The following is a 6,453-nucleotide window of genomic DNA, read 5'->3' as shown; positions in this document are numbered from 1 at the left end:
CTGAGAGAGAGAAAGAAAGAGAGAAGGAGAGAATTAGAGAACGCACACTTAGATTCACACAGGACACCGAATAGGACAAGAGAAGTACTCCAGATATAACAAACTGATCCTAGCCCCCCGACACAAACTACTGCAGCATAAATACTGGCGGCTGAGACAGGAGGGGTCAGGAGAGACTGTGGCCCCATCCGAGGACACCCCCGGACAGGGCCAAACAGGAAGGATATAATGTAGTGCACTACATAGGGAATAGGGTGCCATTTTGGATGCAATCACGCTCAAACTATGGAATTGGTTTGTTTCATGTTCACAACTGTTTATAAGTAATGAATACGATCATCAATAAACAGAAAGACAGCAAAAAGTGATTTGTTAAACACAAATAGTAATTAATTGACAAGCCTTTTGTAAGTGCTAATAAATGTTTATAAATTATTTGTAACATATCATAAATGTTATAAATACAAGCCAATCAATTTTGATACATTCTGGAAACACAACTCGTTTTTATAAGGAGGATGGGATCCACCCAAATCATTTGGGTTCCTAGAGATGATGACTTAATGACCCAAGCCCAGCTCAGTTAATCCTTACCGTTGTGTCTCTGAGTTGTATATTATCGCAGGGGCGTTCAAAGATGTAAATGTAAGGAACCTAATTTATGTCCCTCTAACTGCCCTGAATCCTACAGCTATTGTACGCAGTAATCATTAGCCTATAAACCAGAGTAATACTGTTAGCATGGAGATGATGTGCCCTAGTAGGAAGTCCAGTGTGTGCAGCTCACCCTGCACTAACATAAATAACATGAGCATGTCTACTTATACTAAGCTTCCCAGTAAAGCAATGAAAACAATCAAGCATCCCAGAAAAGTGGTTAAAAAAAATAGCCCGTGTTAAAATATGTAGTTTAAGAAACAAGGTTCATGAAATCATTAATTTGCTAATAACAGATGACATACATATTCTGGCAGCCTCTGAAACTCACTTAGATAATACATTCGATGATACAGTGGTAGCAATACATGGTTATAACATCTACAGAAAAGACAGAAATGCCAAAGGTGGAGGTGCTGCTGTTTATATTCAGAACTACATTCCTGTAAAGCTTAGAGAGGATCTAATGTTAAATACTGTTGAAGTAATATGGCTACAGGTTCGCCTGACTCACCTAAAGCCCATTCTGGTGGGAAGCTGCTATAGTCCACCAAGTGCTAACAGTCAGTATTTGGATAACATGTGTGAAATGCTTGATAATGTATGTGATATCAACAGAGAGGTATATTTTTGGGGTGATTTAAATATTGACTGGCTTTCATCAAGTTGCCTACTCAAGAAAAGAACACAGAGGGTGAGGAAAAAGCTTCAAACTGTAACTAGTGCCTGCAACCTGGTTCAGGTTATCAGTCAACCTACCAGGGTAGTTGCAAACAGCACGGGAATGAAATCATCAACATGTATTGATCACATCTTTACTAATGCTACAGACATTTTCTTTAAAGCAGTTTCCAAATCCATCAGATGTAGTGAGCACAATATACTGTAGCAGCCATAACTAGGAAAACCAGAGTTCCAAAGGCTGGGCCTAATATAGTGTATAAGAGGTCATACAATACGTTTTGTAGTGATTCCTGTGTTGTTGATGTAAAGAATATTTGTTGGTCTGTGGTGTATAACGAGGAGCAATCAGGCGTTGCACTAGACACATTTATTAAATTGCTTATTCCAGTTATTAATAAGCATGCACCCATTAAGAAAATGACTATAAAAACTGTTAAATCCCTGTGGATTGATGAGGAATTAAAAAATTGTATGGTTGAGAGGGATGAGGCAAAAGCAACGGCAAATAAGTCTGGCTGCACATCCGATTGGCAAATGTACTGCCGATTGAGAAATCATGTGATTAAACTGAACAAAAATATATAAAAATATACTATGAAACAAATATATATTATATAAAGAATTATAGTAAAGTTTGGAGCACCTTTTTCATTGTCAAAGTTAGGAAATTTAGGCATGGTATGCCAAAAACAAACGCTGATACTACACATCTAAGTATAACTGATCAAATGATGAAAGACAAGCTTTGTCATTTTTATTTCCGTAAAGTGAGAATGGAAGAGGTGAAACAATTATTGTTGTCTATCAAAAATGACAAGCCACCGGGGTCTGACAACTTGGATGGAAAATTACTGAGGATAATAGCGGACGATATTGACACTCCTATTTGCCATATCGTCAATCTAAGCCTACTAGAAAGTGTGCGCCCTCAGGCCTGGAGGGAAGCAAAAGTAATTTTGCTACCCAAGAATAGTAAAGCCCCCTTTACTGGCTCAAATAGCCGACCAATCAGCCAGTTACTAACCCTTAGTAAACGTTTGGAGAGACAAAATTGTTTGACCAGATACAATGCTATTTTACTGTTAACAAATTGACATTCAACAAGCACTGCACTTACACAAATGACTGATGATTGGCTGAGAGAAATGTATGATAAAAAGATTGTGGGAGCTGTTTTGTTAGACTTCAGTGCAGCTTTTGATATTATCGATCATAGTCTGCTGCTGGAAAAACGTATGTGTTATGGCTTTACACCCCCTGCTATATTGTGGATAAAGAGTTACCTGTCTAACAGAACACAGAGGGGTGTTCTTTAATGGAAGCCTCTCCAACATAATCCAGGTAGAGTCAGGCATTCCCCAGGGCAGCTGTCTAGGCCCCTTCCTTTGTTCAATCTTTACTAATGACATGCCACTGGCCTTGAGTAAAGCCAGAGTGTCAATGTATGCGGATGACTCAACACTATACACGTCAGCTACTACAGCGAGTGAAATCACAGCAACACTTAACAAACAGCTGCAGTTAGTTTCAGAATGGGTGGCAAGGAATAATTTATCCCTAAATATGTATAAAAATAAATAAAAGCATTGTATTTGGGACAAATAATTCACTAAACCCTAAACCTCAACTAAATTTTGTAATAAATAATGTGGAAATTGAGCATGCGAGTGAAATTAAACTGCTTTGATTAAACTGCTTGGAGTAACCCTGGATTGTAAACTGACATCGTCAAAAAATTTTGATACAACAGTAGCTAAAATGGGGAAAATTCTGTCCATAATAAATCAAATCAAATTGAATTTGTCACATACACATGGTTAGCAGATGTTAATGCGAGTGTAGCGAAATCCTTGTGCTTCTAGGTCCGACAATGCAGTAATAACCAACGAGTAATCTAACCTAACAATTCCACATCTACTACCTTATACGCACAAGAGTAAAGGGATAAAGAATGTGTACATAAAGATATATGAATGAGTGATGGTACAGAACGGCATAGGCAAGATGCTTCTCTGCATTCTTAACAGCACTATCAACAAGGCAAGTCCTACAGGCCCTAGTTTTGTCACACCTGGACTACTGTTCAGTCATGTGGTCAGGTGCCACAAAGAGGGACCTCGGAAAATTACAATTAGCTCAGAACAGGGCAGCACGGCTGGCCCTTGGATGTACACAGAGAGCTAATATTAATAATATGCACATAAATCTCTCCTGGCTCAAAGTGGAGGAGAGATTGACTTCATCACTACTTGTTTTTGTAAGAAGTGTTGACATACCAAATGCACAGAGATGTCTGTCTAAACAACTAGCACACAGCTCAGACACCCATGCATACCACACATGCCACCAAAAGTCTCTTCACAATCCCCAAGTCAAGAACAGACTATGGGAGGCACACAGTACTACATAGAGCCATGACTACATGGAACTCTATTCCACAGTACTACATAGAGCCATGACTACATGGAACTCTATTCCACAGTACTACATAGAGCCATGACTACATGGAACTCTATTCCACTTCAGGTAACTGATACAAGCAGTAGAATCAGATTTAAAAAACAGATAAAGCAACATTAAGGCAGTTATATACAATGAAATATATTACATGACATTACATTTCATAGCATTTTTTCACAACACGTTAAATGTGTTCCCTCAGGCTATAGAAAATCCAAAACTGGAACTCTTCCAAGTCAAGGGAAGCTTTTGGTTTTACTAATTTATTGAAAACAAACCCTTCACTATGTACACACTATTCATAAATAGTTGATTGATCTTTTTAAGGATATTATGTAGTTTACCGTATGGGATTATCAGAGATACTGACTGACAAAGTGTCTCGCCGCGTCAGCTAGTCAGATGCACACACAGCAGAACGAGAGAGAGAGAGAGAGAGAGAGAGAGAGAGAGAGAGAGAGAGAGAGAGAGAGAGAGAGAGAGAGAGAGAGAGAGAGAGAGAGAGAGAGAGAGAGAGAGAGAGAGAGAGAGAGAGAGAGAGAGAGAGAGAGAGAGAGAGAGAGAGAGAGAGAGAGGGTTTTTGGGGAAGCTTCTCTGAAAATATTCACCAAGCTGCCAATTAGAAGAAGAAGTCAAGCTGCATTAAAGCTACCCTTAAGAAAAATATAGTTTATTTCAATAAAGTTATCTCCATAGGAAAACAGTAGAATGGCCTTACTGAAGAGATCAGTTCGTCAAATGTCTACCCTGCTAGAGCTGCCCCAGTCAACTGTAAGTGCTGTTATTGTGAAGTGGATACGTCTATGAGCAACAACGGCTCATCTGCAAAGTGGTAGGCCACACAAGCTCACAGAACGTGACCGCCGAGTGCTGAAGCACGTAGCGCGTAAAATTTTGGTCTGTCCTTGTTTGCAACACCCACTACCGAGTTCAAACCTTGTCTGGAAGCAACGACAGCACAATAGCTGTACGTCGGGAGCTTCATGGCCGAGCAGCCGCACACAAGCCTAAGATCACCATGTGCAATGCCAAGCGTCGGCTGGAGTGGTGTAAAGCTCGCCCCCCATTGGACTCTGGAGCAGTGGAAACGAGCTCTCTGGAGTGATGAATCAAGCCTCGCCATCTGGCAGTCTGACGAACGAACCTTGGCGAATGCCAGGAGAACACTACCTGCCCCAATGCATAGTGCCCTGTACAGTTTGGTGGAGGAGGAATAATGGTCTGGGCTTATTTCCATGTTTCGGGAAGGCCCTTCCCTGTTTCAGCATGACAATGCTCCTGTGCACAAAGAAAGGTCCATACAGAAATGGTTTGTCGAGATCGGTGTGGAAAAACTTGACTGGCCTGCACAGAGCCCTGACCTCAACCCCATCGAACACCTTTGAGATGAATTAGGACGCTGAGGCTGAATGGAAGCAAGTCCCCGCAGCAATGTTCCTACATCTAGTGGAAAGCCGGCTGTTATAGCAGCAAAGGGGGGAACCAACTCCACATTCATGCCCATGATTTTGGAATGAGATGTTCAACATGCAGGTGTCCACATAGTTTTGGTAATGTAATCTGAGCAGTCCTTTAGTACTTTAGGTTATTTTGTCTTGTGACTTTCCAGAATCATCTCCCTCAACTGCATGTTCCCATTCAGTAACGGAGAATCTTCAGTAGTTTTGTATACTTTTTAGCCAGTAGTTCTGAAAAGTAGTGCTTACGAGTAAAAAGTGGTCCGCGAAAATTACGTCACATACATCTACTGCCAATGTTTTCCTATGTGACGTAATTTTCGCGGACCACTTTTAACTCGTAAGCACTACTTTTCAGAACTACTGGCTAAAAAGCCTACGTTACTGAATGGGAACATGCAGTTGAGGGAGATGATTCTGGAAAGTCACAAGACAAAATAACCTAAAGTACTAAAGGACTGCTCAGATTACACTCTCTGCTGGACTTAGATGAGAAATGACAGAAGATTGACAGGGAAGTAAATTCCTTTAGAATAGCTGTGAACGGACAGGGAGACAGAAATAAATAGTGTGAGAAAACAACAAGAAAAACAACATTTTGGGAGAATTTATATAAATAAATGTAACTCTCATTCAACCAACGGGTGGCTGGTGGCTAAAAAACACACAGGATATTCTCATTTACATAAAACAACCTGGGGGATAAGGGGAGATGAGAGGGAATGAATGAATGAGACATTTGGATGATGAAGTCTTAGGTGGCCATGATTGTATGAGGGTCAGTTGAGGAATGTAGCCATGACACCCGTGCTCTTGAATCTTTTTAGTGACCACATCGTCATCCTACGGCTACGCAGTGCAACGTCAATGTCTCCAATCCCTACCCTTTGGGGCATTGGGGGTCTAATTTGAGGGAAGAGTGCCCCCTACTGGACCTAAATGATAATGACCAGATGGTAAAAACTGCTACACCAGTATTGACAAAACGGTGGTAGTATTGCACAAGTACAATATGTGATTAGCCCAGGCTAGATACAGTGCATTAGGAAAGTATTCATACCCCTTCACTTTTTCCACATTTTATTATGTTACAGCCTTATTCTAAAATGGATTACATTGTTTATTTCCCTCATCAACATACACACAATAACACATAATGACAAAGCAAAAACAGGTTTTTAGATATTATATATAT

The sequence above is a fragment of the Oncorhynchus clarkii genome, chromosome 4 (assembly GCF_045791955.1).
Source record: "Oncorhynchus clarkii lewisi isolate Uvic-CL-2024 chromosome 4, UVic_Ocla_1.0, whole genome shotgun sequence".
Classification (NCBI taxonomy): Eukaryota; Metazoa; Chordata; class Actinopteri; order Salmoniformes; family Salmonidae; genus Oncorhynchus; species Oncorhynchus clarkii.
The sequence above is the reverse complement of the archived record's forward strand: the minus strand, read 5'-3'. Positions refer to the sequence as shown.